This window comes from Pseudorasbora parva, chromosome 10 (assembly GCF_024679245.1).
Source record: "Pseudorasbora parva isolate DD20220531a chromosome 10, ASM2467924v1, whole genome shotgun sequence".
NCBI lineage: Eukaryota > Metazoa > Chordata > Actinopteri > Cypriniformes > Gobionidae > Pseudorasbora > Pseudorasbora parva.
This window is the reverse complement of record NC_090181.1, coordinates 38,756,103-38,770,856: the sequence shown is the minus strand read 5'-3', so window position 1 is coordinate 38,770,856 and position 14,754 is coordinate 38,756,103. Positions and strand designations below refer to the sequence as shown.

Genomic DNA, 14,754 nt, shown 5'->3' with positions numbered 1-14,754 from the left:
GCCCGTGAGACTCTGCTCCAGGTGGGAGCGCGCACCAAGGCTAAAGCCGATCGCCACCGGTCTAAGCCTCCCGTTTACGTCGTGGGTCAAAAAGTGTGGCTTTCTACCAAGAACATTCCTCTCCGCTCCGTATCTAATAAACTTGCTCCCAAATTTATCGGCCCGTTCACTGTCACCAAGATCATTAGTCCGGTGACAGTCCGCCTCAAACTCCCTCCGGCGTACAGGAGGATTCATCCCGCCTTCCATGTATCCAAAATCAAGCCTGTTTTTCACTCCCACCTTAATCCGCCAGTCCCGGTTCCCCCACCGCCGCGACTCGTAGATGGGGAACCAACGTATTCGGTTAATCGCATTCTGGATTCTAGACGGAGGGGACGCGGTTTCCAGTACTTGGTGGACTGGGAAGGTTACGGTCCGGAGGAGAGAAGTTGGGTTCCTGCTAGGGACATTCTGGATCACTCCCTTATTGATGATTACAATCAACAGGTAAGGTCGGCTGGGAGCGTCAGGGGACGCTCCTAGGGGGAGGGGTACTGTCACGGTTCATGGATTCCCTGTCTCACTCTTGGGTGCGTGTTGAATGTAGGTGAGGGCGGAGCCTGGGATTGGCTCATCACGCACCTGTGGCTGATCACCTGCACCAGCTGCAACTCATCACCTTCACCCTATTTAGTCTCTCTGTTTCTCTCTTGTCTTTGTCAGAGCGTTGTTGGATGTTTCCCCTTGTGTCTCTGTGTTGGTTATCGTTTCCCCCTTCCGTGAAACGCTGGATCCCTTCCCGGATTACCTCTACCGATCTCCCGAGTCACAGCTGCTCACAGCCTGCCCGTGTCACCAACAGAGCCTCTCTCACTGCTCCGTCTTACCCGGACTTCTTCAGTGTTCTGAGTTTTGACTTCTGTGACACTATCTGTCTTATTAAACTGAGTTACTTGCAATTGAATCCTGCCTCTGTGAATCCGTTACAACTAGAAGTACTTTCATTTAAGGCTGGCGATTAGATTTTTAAAAAATGTACTGTAAGGGAATACTAATATTTTTATGTTTTAAAAGCAATTCAATAATGTAAACTTTTTCTCATAATGTAAAAATTATTACATTATGAGCTTAAGATTTTATTACATTTTGAGAAAATCATTACATTATGATTATTTTATTAAAACAATAATTTAATACATTATGTGCAGTTAGTTTTTTTTGGATTGCTTAGACTCAAGAAGCAAATTGTTGCAATCCAAAAAAAAACTGTATTACATTATGAGTTGCTACAATGCCTCATCGCAAACGGACAGTCTCTATTTACATATCAGCTTCTGTTGTAACAACGCAGCAGTTGATGACAGACACATTTCACTTTTGACTGCTGTGTAGGCCTATAGCTTTCTGATTATTAAATTGTTACAACAACAAAGTTCGGCGGGATGAAGACTCCGGGTGCCCTACATTTAGCGCGTTAAGCCTTCCTCCAGTCAATCCAGTCATTATGAAGGTAAATTGATGCCATATAGAATTGCAAGCGTAGGGTAAGATTTGTGAAAGTGTACATAAGATTGCAAGCGTAAATTAAATTTGCATGCACAAGATAAGTTTTGCAAAGGTGTAAATTGCCTTTCAAGTGTAAGAAAAAAATTATTGCAGCATTTTACTGTTTTCATAAGTGTAATTCATGTATTGTGAAACTGCAGCTTCATGTTAACGCAAAATAAATATGATCTGTATTCTTCTGACTTCCATTTTTCTGCGCTTACCCTTTTGACACGTTTATTTCGCCAAAATACGGCCAAAAGCATTGCACGCCTGTGAACATCGATTTGCAAGCGGAAAAAACAGAGTCAGGAACTGCGAAATAGATTGAGTGTGTAAAACCAACCTTTGTGTAAAAAAAATAAACTGTTGCAACTGTCTAAATGACTTGTTGTGTGCGTAGGGCAAAAAGGCTCCCGAAATAAACCGATTTGCACAGTTCCGTCTTTCTTTTAGCTGCGCTAACAGTTTTGGCACGATTCTGTCACTGACTGAGTTTATCAAGCGCGAGGAGGAAGGCGGGTCCACCTTCTTCTGGAGCCAATCAAATGAGCTGCTCGATTTACTCTTATCTGATTGGTTCAACCAAGTTGGTTCAAACCTCAGACGCCAGAACACATCTTTATCTTCATTTTACTTTTAATGCACAAATACATATAAATAAACAAACAAACAAACAAATAAACAAATAAATAAATAAATGACGATTGCTAAATAAGCTGTGCATTTTAGACGTATGTTTTCATCCTGAATTTCGAGCTGGTGTAGTCATTGGTTTGGAATTGTATATATATATAAACACCACTGAGCTGATGTTAAACTTCACAATCAAAACATTTCTTTCCCATTCTTTAATAGCCATGTAACAATACCATTCTGAATAATTTTTTCAGACCACATTTCATGGTATTTAACAATCAATTATATATTTTGAAACATCGTTCTGGTCACTGTCAATATTGATTCTGATTAGTGATCGTGTAGTTGTGTAGACAGATCAAGCTATTATATAGTTAGCATGAAAAAGGAAATTCTTTCTCTTTGTCCAGATTTGACTGTAGGATAATACAAAACTGATACTTCAAATCAATATAAAACTCAACTTTGACAAAGAGTAGCCTTTTATAATGATTCATATTTATATAACAAGGAATACACAGCCATACAGTAGGGATATACCGCCATCTAGAGGTTAAACGATGGCATTACAGATGATAAATGGTGCATAATTTAGAGGTACCCTTAAAATACATGTTAAAGGAAAACATATTTTTGTTATTATGAACTAATTTTAGCAAAATACTACTACTACTACTACTACTAATAATAATAATAATAATTTTGGAATCGCCTCTGATCAGTAGTCAGGTGATATTATGCATGCAGTGCAAATACTAGGTCTACTTTTAGCAGCATCAAGATTACAAACTTATATCTGGCAGGATGATGATGATGATGACGATGATGATGATGCATGCACTGAATTCACATAAATTTTCTTTCTCAACACACCAGCTCAGAATTCAGGATGGAAACATATAAGTCTTAAACCTAATGGTGCACAGATTGTTAAGCAATTGTGCTTTATTTATTTATTTATTTATTTATTTATTTATTTGTTTATTTATATGTATTTGTGCATTAAAAGTAAAATGAAGATAAAGATGTGTTCTGGCGTCTGAGGTTTGAACCAACTTGGTTGAACCAATCAGATAAGAGTAAATCGAGCAGCTCATTTGATTGGCTCCAGAAGAAGGTGGACCCGCCTTCCTCCTCGCGCTTGATAAACTCAGTCAGTGACAGAATCGTGCCAAAACTGTTAGCGCAGCTAAAAGAAAGACGGAACTGTGCAAATCGGTTTATTTCGGGAGCCTTTTTGCCCTACGCACACAACAAGTCATTTAGACAGTTGCAACAGTTTATTTTTTTTACACAAAGGTTGGTTTTACACACTCAATCTATTACGCAGTTCCTGACTCTGTTTTTTCCGCTTGCAAATCGATGTTCACAGGCGTGCAATGCTTTTGGCCGTATTTTGGCGAAATAAACGTGTCAAAAGGGTAAGCGCAGAAAAATGGAAGTCAGAAGAATACAGATCATATTTATTTTGCATTAACATGAAGCTGCAGTTTCACAATACATGAATTACACTTATGAAAACAGTAAAATGCTGCAAATATTTTTTTCTTACACTTGAAAGGCAATTTACACCTTTGCAAAACTTATCTTGTGCATGCAAATTTAATTTACGCTTGCAATCTTATGTACACTTTCACAAATCTTACCCTACGCTTGCAATTCTATATGGCATCAATTTACCTTCATAAGTCATTCAACATCGATAAGATAAACTTTGAATTACTCACCTTTTATACCACCCTATTCCTCTAGATAAAGGGAAAGAAACGTGTAAGGAAATTGTATGCTCCTAACCTAAACTACATCCCAGTTCAACAGGATCAGGTGTAGATGTCTATCACTGGACAGACCGTTCCAGTTTCTCCACCATCGGTGTTGCATCAGCTACAGGTCTCAGACAGTCTCGTGGAGAGTGTCACGGTGAGCCGGTGTCTGCTGTGATTGGTCAGTCCCCTCGAGACACACCCACTTTAAAGCCACACGCCAAATTAAAAATAAGATTAAAAACACAAAGCTTGCACATTCTTTTCACTTGCTTTTATATATAATTATCTAATATAGTCATTATTTATTTTAATTAGTATTTTGAAAAACATATAGGGTGAAGACAGCTAAAATGGGCCACATTTTGGTAAATGACTTATAACACCATCAAATAAGCTGTGTATGAGATCTAATGATATTTTTATAAATTAGCATGGGTCTCTTAAATATGTATATATTTAATATACATTTTAAATGTGAAAAAAGTATAATTGTTTTACAATTATAAGAGTTAGAGTATAAGCTGGTACCTTCTCGAGCCACGGCATAACATTCAGGTAAAATGGGCCAATTTAAAAAGAGAACAAAACAAATAATATTGGCCGATTTTTTTTTTTTTTTTTTTTTTTACAGTAAAGTGACACTACTGTCTTTAGTGTGCCACAAAAGCACCATAAAAAGTATTTAATTAAACAGAAAGTCGGACAAATATTTCATTTAAAAAATGCTAATAAAATGAACTGATCATACTGTATAGGTTTGTGTTTCTGTGCATTAGTGTATTTTGTGTGCATGTATGCTTGTCAAATATTTTTCAAACATTTTGTTAAAGATTAGAACATGTTTGACAAAAAAAAAAAAAAAAAAATCTGTGTAAAAGTGAATGCGTGTCTATGGAGCCCATTTTAGCTGAATACTGTGGCCTATTTTAGCTTAACCAGCCATTTCGGCATAAAATGATCCTTTTCACAAAAATCGAAGTTTCTTTTTTAAATTAAACTTTTTTATTTGAAAGAGCATGTCATAACCTTGTTCATAAACCTTTGCTTTGTTGGTAGGCTTACTTGCTTTAGTACCCTTATTTAGGATGGATGAAATGTACTATGTCAGGCTCACTTACCTTACTATTTCTCAGACAAGCTTTATGTAACTCTCTGCTCTGCCTACCATAAAAAACTCAGACCAATCAAAACTATTGTTACATGTCAACAAGTGTTGAAGTAACAATGTAAGATCAGTTACTGTGATTGGCTGTAAAAGATTTAAGATTTAAGAGATATGATGCAACAAACCTTATTTGGCCCATTTTACCTGATGGCCCATTTTAGCTACACTCTAAAAACTCCAATTGATAAAATGTTGGAAGAGCAAAACAATATTTGTTGAACTAATTTTCTTACTTGTGCTATAGTTAAGAAGACATATTATATTAAGTCTGCAGAAATATATTTGAAAAACATTAAATTAATTGATATTTTCAAATCCAGTTAACATTTAGAATTGCAAATGTTGACTGGACTAAAAAACGTGAATCCAGTCAACATTTTATAAAAGTAGCCTAGGCTATGGCCAACACAATATTTTACACACAATATTTTACTATGGTAAATAGATTTGTGCTGTTGAAATGGGCTGTTAGAAACATTTGATAAAATAGCCTATATCAGAACAATATTTGTGAAATTAGATGTATTTTCGATGTTTTGTTTATGATGGTATCTGCATTATAATGAGAAGATGGATCCTACAACACTTATTACATATTTAATATACATATATAATTCATGAACATATGTAGTTAATTGTGGCATTTAATCTGTCTAATTTTAATGTATACGTACAAGAGCTTGTTTGACTACGCGAAAGGATCTTGCTCGTTTGATTTCGCGGAAGCATCTCTGGAGCACTTGTTTGATTTCTTTCCCGTAAATTAAGGGAACAACATGAATACTATACCTGTGTCTCATTTCGTTAAATTTCGAAGGCTGCATCCTCCGGAGGACACGTCCTGTGTAGGATGCAGTATACGAAGTGTCCTCAATCAGAATTAAACGAGATCCTTTGTAGGACACACAGGCAGGAAGTATCACGTTGCTATGCCAACACATTCAGTCTCGGTGCGCTCTCACGCCAGTTTAAATGAATGAAAATTATTTATAACCTGAAAATTACTATGAAATGTTTCTTGTCTTGACAGCAATGTACTGTTCTAAACGTTTAAAAAGCACTAAAGCATTGTAATCATGTTGTAACTATCTGTTTGAGGTAATAGAGCTAAAAATAAAAACAAGCTTGAACTTACATTTTAAACACCACACCTCGCATGTATATCTGGCAGTGGTGCAGTTTTTTCATATAATATAAAAATATATATATGACGGTTGTTAACGGCGACGCAAAGAATTATGGGTTATCTCCAGCCGCGGAGTCTACCAAGGGGGTAATCTAGCGCTCGGAAAGCGTTCCACCCCTAGGGGCGGCCATTGCTAACCAAGCCATCACCTGCTGTTAGCGTCCCATTGACTCCCATTCATTTTTGAGTCACTTTGACAGTGAATAACTTTACATCTGAGACGTTTAAAGACTCAATTTGTCCATTGTTTATTTCTAAAGAAACACGACAATGTATAAAAGGCTCCATTACCTTGTATCTTACACTATCGCCCCGCAGAAGCTGTTTTTGTAAAAATAGGCTAATTATTGCGTCATAACCAACGCGACCCTGTCGCACAGTTGAGAAATTACCGTATAGACCTGAGGAGACGCTCGCAGGCAATCTTTTACTGTCTATGAGACAGTCGGGGGGACGTGGAGACATAAAGTCTGATAAAGTCAAGGGGGAAGAATGGGGAGAAGCCCATAGTGAGCCAAAAGCAACGGGAGAAAATATTTAAACAACGTGATTCAGCTTTCACTTTCCACATCTACTAGAAGACCTACAGCTGTCAGACAGGAGGCTCACGTCACATCTACGTCGTCAAGCTCAGTCTGAGCCTGCGCAGTTCGCTCAGCCATCAGGAAGTGAGTGCTCCTATACTGACATCACTTAACGCCGTAGAAGGCAATGGGATCGCTCTGTCCATTTCTTTTACTGTCTATGGAGTCTACACCTCATGCACACTCCGAAATCCTGTGAAAGAAGGACGCATTCGAAGGTCGCATTTGGACCTACTCACTTTTTTTAAATGAGACGGCCTAATGACGTATGCACCCTTCAAATGCGATTTCGGAGGACGCAGCCTTCCGAAATGAGACACAGCTTCTGATAACATGGCATTTCATCATTTCATCGTCCTCACAAGTGGAACGAATTCTAAACAGCATAAGAGAAAGAAAGCAAGCCATGTAGGCCTACGTTGCAATATAGGGTAAAAAATACTTTAGTTTTCAACTTTAGTTTAGTCACACATGCAAGTAAATTCTTAACATTGATAAAATGTATAAAGAATATAATTCTTTTTTAAATAAATTTTTCTTTCTTTCTCCAACAGGGTGTGACCAAAGATGATGCTTTGTCGTTGCAAAGTTTCTCATCCAAGCCAGTGAGTTCTTCTTAAAGGGATAGTTCACCCAAAAATGAAAATTCTTACATTTACCCTCATGTTGTTCCAAACCTGTATGAGTTTCTTTGTTCTGCTGAACACAAAATAAGATATTCATAATAATGTCTGTAACCAAGCAGATAGACCAACCATTCACTACCATGTTAGGCGGGAAAATACTAGTAAATGTTTGCTCTATCTGCTTTGTTACACTCTAAAAAATGCTGGGTTAAAAACAACCCAAGTTGGATTGAAAATGCACTAACCCAACAATTGGGTTGTTTTAACCCAGCAATTGGGTTGTTTTAACCCAATGGCTGAGTTGTTTTAACCCAGCAATTGGGTTGTCTTAAGCAACATTAACCCAACCGCTGGGTTAAAACAACTCAACCGTTGGGTAAAATCAACCCAATTGTTGGGTTAGTGCATTTTCAACCCAACTTGGGTTGTTTTTAACCCAGCATTTTTTAGAGTGTACAAACATTGTGTTCAGCAGAACAAATAAAATTATACAGGATTTGAACAACATGAAGGCGAATAAATGAGGACAGAATTTTCATTTTTGGTGAACTATCCCTTTACCAGCTGAAACACAGGCAAGTAATGCTCCACTGTATCTACTTTGACTATGTGTGTATTTTCAAAACTAAAGGTGCATTAAAGACATTAAAGAAAAGTGACAAGGGCTTTGGTCATTTTTTATTATTTAAAGAAAATTGAAATTAATTCTTATGAAAATGTATTGTTTGTATGCCAAATATTAAAAATGCAGATGATACAATGGGCTTTAATTTGTTTTTATCCTCGCTATAACGTTGTATAGTTCCACCTCTGCAATTTCTAGTAACAATTAAAACCATTTAAAAATGAAACCCCTAATTAAAACGTTTTATTTGAATTAATTATAAAAACAGGTTGAGTAAACGTACATTTTAAAGTTGAAGTCAAGTTTGAGCCAACTAAAAATTATTAATTCAATTAACTTTAAAAAATAATTGAGCAAACGTACATTTTAATGTTGAAGTCAAGTTTGAGCTAATTAAAAAATATTAATTCAGGTAACAATTTCTAGAACGAAATTGAGTGAACATAAAAAATCTGTGGAACTAGTTACTAAATAAATCGTTGAAAGCACTAGACATATTTTACAGTGTAGGCTATCAGATGAGGAAACACAAAACTTGCTTGCTTTCGAAATGATAATCCATAAAAAAAAATCTAAACTTTTCCAGATTTTTTTTTTTTTTTTTTTTAGCTCCAGAACACTTGCAGACTTTATTGGCTCTATTTATAGCAAATTATAGTTCACACTAAAATGGAAATTCTGACATCCCTCACTCACCCTCCCTCAAGTTGAATGATTGAATTAATTTATATAGAGCATTTTTTTTATTATGTAGCCTATATTGTACACACAAAGTGCTTTACACTCATGTCAGGGGTCTCTCTCCTCATCCTCCAGTGTGCAGCATCCACTTGAATGAAACGACTGCAGCCACAGAACAATGGTGCCAGTGCGCTCATCAAACACCGGCTATGGTTGGAGAGGTGAGAGAGTGATCGAGTCATTTCGGTAGATGGGGATTATTAGGAGGCCATGGTTCATTAGGGCCAAAGAAGGGAATGTGGCCAGGACACCAGGATATCCCTACTCTTTTATAAAATGTGCCACAGGATTTTTAAAGGGATAGTTCACCCAAAAATGAAAATGTGATGTTCATCTGCTTACATCTAGGCTGGATGCCAGACAAACTTAGCCCCGCCCACACAATTTTTAGGTCGGGCAGTACCGTCTGGTCTCGCTCCATAGAGGAGTAATTATCTCCGAACATAAACTGTTCGGACCAATTGTTTATTGCAGAAGAAAGAAATTCATACAGGTTTGGAACAATTTTTCAATTTCTGGTGAGATGACAGCACTGCGTTACTGCTGGTATCTGTCAAAAACAGACAGAACCTATGTATTCTTGATGTTAGCTTATTTGTTATGATTGTTCTGTTACATATCCTTAAAGGGGGGGGTGAAACACTCAGTTTCAGTCAGTGTCATGTCAATCTTGACTACCTATAGAGTAGCATTGCATCCTGCATATCTCCGAAAAGTCTTTATTTTTTTTATAATTATATAAGAAAGATGCGCTGTTCCGAGTCTTTCCGAAAAAAGCTGAGTGGGTGGGGGCGTGTCGTGTGAGCGGAGCTAAATAATGACGTGTGCTCGCTGCTGCTATGTTGAGTCGAGTGCGTCGTAAAGCTGTGTCATCCCTAACAGCGGGAAAAAAACTTTATTCAAAATAAAAATATGGCTTTTAATCAGATACAGCCATACATCTATGATCCGGAATCAGACCCAGAGGCTGCAGTTGAACAGGAGCAGCAGCAAAAACGACTAGAGCAGGACGTCTGTATGTGGTACAAGTTATACACTAACTATATAATATGCTTAGCGACTTGTGTTATTTACATATTTATACTTGAATTATATCGTCGTATTTTTGTCTTTGAAGGTGTACATGTGGGAAGTGCAGTTGTGCACGTGTGTTTGTGTGTTTACGCGTGGTTTGTGTAGACAGTAAGCGGACTAAAAAAAACACAGACATTTGAAGCAGTCTCACTTACCCTTCTAACGTTGGGACTGCTCCATCATTCAGCATTAGGCGATCGGGAAAATCCGGTGTCGAGCTGGGCCTTGTTTATGAAACAGTCGGCACCGAAATGCAGCGAACAGATATTAACATTCGCGCAACTCAGTTGCTGATCCGGAAAAGCAAATTACATCCACTGTTGCCTTAACGCGGGGTTTTTGGTGAATCTGTGCAGGAGTGTCTTGGTCTGGCAACCAAAAACGCACTTTTTTGGTGACATTGTTATGTGCACATCACCTGTGCAGCATCCTACAAGCCAGCGCTTTGATGGGCGTAGCCTGTTGCTTTCGCTCTCTCCCTCTCTCTCTCTCACGCGCTTCCGGTAGAATTGTCCGTAAGGCCCATACAAGGAAATTCCGCCCCCATTAACGTCAAAGGGGACGCATGATCTCAAAAAACTTGCCGAAACTTATGACTAACCGGAAGTAGTATTTTTGACAAAGAAATACTCCCATCAAACGTCCACCTTAACTTTTGAAACTTTGTCTATGTTTAGTATGGGATTCCAAGTCTTTAACAGTGTAAAAAGATCAGTATGCATGAAACAGCATTTCACCCCCCCTTTAAAATATTTTAGCCCAATATTAATTAAATAGATGTGTTCATTACCTGTTTAGCGATGTGTATTTATGCCGACATACTGTATAAAAAAAAAAACAAAAAAAAAAACAATTTGTCTTTTCAAATCTTGTCACGTGTCATTCTATTTATTGAGTTGGCTCGTGCGTTTAATGTTCTGCGCTTCAGAAATGGGATGTAATTTCCGGAAAGGGAGCATAGTGCGAATCGATGCTCCGTGGTTTTGTGGTGCATTGTGGGATTTTTTTAAGCGAGCGAAGGTTTCAGTGCACTGGAAGGCTTTTGTGATTGAGACAGTGCTTATAATGGCTGACTCCCTGATTGGTGCCCTGACTATATGGAGCTGATTGAGATGCACCCATTGAGTAGACTCCCTCCCTCTGTCAAAATCAAGGAGTCCGGGATCTGTCTACATAAATTTCCTTCGCCCACTTGAAGAAGTTAAATGCACTTCAAAATGGTGGCAGAGATTCCTTCCTTCTTGGACTTATTCTACTTTGCTTTGCACTTTCTTCCATTCATAATAATTTGAGTGCATCATCTTAAATATATCAGTATCTTTATATGGTGAATATCATTTTAGTTCTACAAACGACACATACAGCTAACAATTGCCACAGCATATAAACGTTGGTTGAATTTAGCATTATAAGCAATAATGAATGCAAATCATTTTCTTCCCTAAGACAGAAGACTCAGAGAGGCTTTATATAGTCTAAGTGAATCAATTCCAAGTCTTCCACAAGGAGCCAATGGAAATTTCCTCTGTGTGTTTGTCAATTAACTAGCTCGGGTACTATAGAACACGAACATCCATTCTTATTAAAGGGTTTATTAATATGAAGTGTTGAACTCAGTGAACCCATGAACACAAACTGTGTGTGTGTGTGTGTGTGTGTGTGTGTGTGTGTGTGTGTGTGTGTGTGTGTGTGTGTGTGTGTGTGTTTCACTGTGATATCCTGAAAGACTGGTAGGGTTTCCAAATGACTTTTCCCCAGACCTAAATTACATTTTGCACTCAAACAAGCTCCTGGTCATATTCCTTATTCTTTCTCTGTTCTCTGTTTTGTAATAAAATATTTTATATTAAAAAGAAAATGCATATTAAATGTATGTGTGTATGACTTGGTTTGCCTACTGTGGTTCAGGTTGCAGGGTTGCCTAAAGACTAAAGAAACGTTATCAGCACAATGGTAGAAAACTGTACATTTTTTGTCTATACCACCCACTGGCAGCTAATACCAATTATGGAAAAAAGCACAGTTACAATAGCAAAATATGTTGGAGAGCGTTGCTATAAAATGACTATATTGTATTGCAATAGATAGCGCTTCAAAGTCAATACAAATTAAAAACTAGTTAACACATAATTTGTAATAGAAATAATTTAATGACAAAATCTGGTTATGGTAACACTTAAAATAGTTACAAAATAGATGTATGAGATGACAAAAACTTTTGACAAAATGACAACAACAACAAAACATTACAGTATTTCACAATTGCTAAAACACTAAACCCCATTCTCTGAACCCGATGCTCACTGGCCTAAACCCATTTGTCAAATCAGTCACTTTGTAGGCAAAACCTTAAAGAACTTCAGGTAAGACACTGTGCAAATCTCATCCATTTTTTTTGTGTGCAAAACTCTAAACAGTGGCGTCCTGTGCATGTTGAACCAATGGCATGAGCATTCATGTGCAGCAGTCATGCAAGAAATATACATTTTTTGTCTGCTTCAATAGCAGCACATGAAAGCAAGCCAAAACTCAAGGGATCTGCAGGCAATTATCTCACTTGTAGTATGCACTGCCCCTACAGTCACAACATTAGCTTTCATAAAAATTTCATGCCCTCGTGCTTTTGCGTTTAGTTGCTTTTCTGTTTGGTTCAAACCCACTGCAGAGAGCTGTACATTCACTCTTCTGGACAGAGGAGACCGGCTGCTGAAACATATATTTTGTGTAAATGGGATTTGCTTTTGCAGTCTGGCAGAATGCTGGACACTAGAATTCCCTCAAAACGCATTTCTCATTCTTTCTCTAACTCTTTTCCGTCTGCATTTATTACTTTGTGAAGCAACATTTTGAAAACATGGTGTCCACTGCGGTGTTACATTCAAATAGTGTACCTCACAATCCAATGCTCTTGACTTGATCTCCCATTTCCAATGTGTTGAATGAACTGGAATTAATTACAGATGCAAATTCGCATCTATTTTTAAATCTGGATTTGACTGGAACATATTGCCAGTTCAAGTCATTTTACACAAAACATATTTAATATTTATTTAAAAAATAAATAACCACAACATTTAAAGATTGGATTTTAAGTACAAATATACATTTGTTCTGTCATTTTTTCTTTGGTAGTTTAATAATTCATGGATTAGAGGGTTAAATATAGTCATGCTTCACACTTTTGGGTATTTCTTTCTGTTACCGAATATGGGGTTTCCACATCTACTCCTCTCATTTTATCGTGACAGTTTAATTAGTGAAGAGCGGTTAAGCCGGCAGTATCTCTGTCAGATGCGGCGCAGTGTCTGTTTGAAGATTTGGACTCTCTCCATTGGGACGGAACTAAAGACAGGGGCTTTTGTCATATTCCTGTGGCAGAGGGTTTTGCTTGTGCTGTGCTAATCTAGGAAATTCCCCATGTGCTGAAAGCAACTGCAGTGGATTTATGGAGCTCACAGATTGTGTTCAAGGAGGCAGTTTTTTCCCCCCTATTTTTCAGTGTTCTGCTTTTAACATAATAACCGGTTTAAACACCGAATGAGAGGAGCCATAATCACGCTTTTTTAAAACTTCAATAAAAATGCACAGGAACTCTAAATATGCTGTGAAATATATATATATGCCTTTGTCTTTAAATGAAAATAAACAATAAATGGCTGCTTTGTGTTTCATACTTGTTTTAATATCTATTTTTTTGTGCTGAAAACACAATAACAGGGATATTTAATGGCAGGTTTCCACTGTCACCAAAGGTCAACATGTTAAATTAACTGTATGGTTTTTCATTTATTTATTTTAAATAAATAAATAAATAAATAAAAACACCTTGAGAAATATTTATTGTGTCAAATATACTGTATAGTTTTTCCTGGATAATAATAGTGGAAACAAACTTTATTTTATCATATTTAATACTGACATAATTTTAATACAATGTTAGTTAGTTAGCATAAGATCCTTAAAGAGATAGTTCACCCAAAAATGAAAATCCTGGTTTTGTTCCAGTCCTGTCCAATCTTCTGCTGAACACAAAATAAGATATTTTGAGCATGGTATTGTTTTCTCCATACAATGGAAGTCATTGGAGCCCATCAACGGGTATTAACATATTCTTCATCCCTTTATAGAAAACCCAAAAATGAACCCCAAAATGAAAGTTTGACGTTTATCTGCTTACCCCCAGGGCATCCAAGATGTAGGTGTCTTTGTTTCTTTAGTAGAACACAAATAAAGACTTTTAAATCAAACCTTTGCTCGTATAATGCATTTCACTGGGGGTTTTCTATGAGAGCCACAAAAAACACATACATACGAATCCATATTAAACCATGCGGATCGTGATGACACATTAAAACACGAAACGATCTGCGACAAACCCAACAGTATTTTTTTTTTTTATCTCATAGCAGGCGAATCTCAGCTAGTATTCCCAACACCATTACTTCCGCCGAAAAAGGTCAAAACCTGGCGTGATCATAGCCATATATAGATGCCTCATTATCGGTTGAATGAGGCATCTATGTATACATAAGTATGATCGCGCCAGGTTTTTACCTTCTTCTGCGGAAGTAATGACGTTGGGAATACTAGATGAGATTCGTCTGATTTGAACCGATCGTTTCGTGTTTTAAGACATCAATGTATCATTATGATCCGCATGGTTTAATATGGATTCATGTGTGTGTTTTTTACTCTCATAGTGGCTCTCATAGAAAAAAACCTATTGACATGAATTAATCTTCATTTGTGTTCTACTAAAGAAACAAACACACCTACATCTTGGATGTCCTGGGGGTAAGCAGATAAACATCACGTTTAATT

The 14,754-nt window shown here is 37.2% G+C and overlaps 1 protein-coding gene across 1 annotated transcript in view; it reads right to left on the bottom strand.

Annotated features, from left to right (window-relative positions):
- Positions 1 to 4,137, bottom strand: part of LOC137091536 (L-threonine 3-dehydrogenase, mitochondrial-like) — a 39,446-nt gene extending 35,309 nt beyond the window's left edge. The window contains exon 1 of the mRNA XM_067456054.1: positions 3,894 to 4,137. The gene's annotated coding sequence lies outside the window, so the exon portion shown is untranslated. The remainder of the gene's footprint in view (positions 1 to 3,893) is intronic.
- Between the last annotated feature and the right edge of the window lie 10,617 nt (positions 4,138 to 14,754).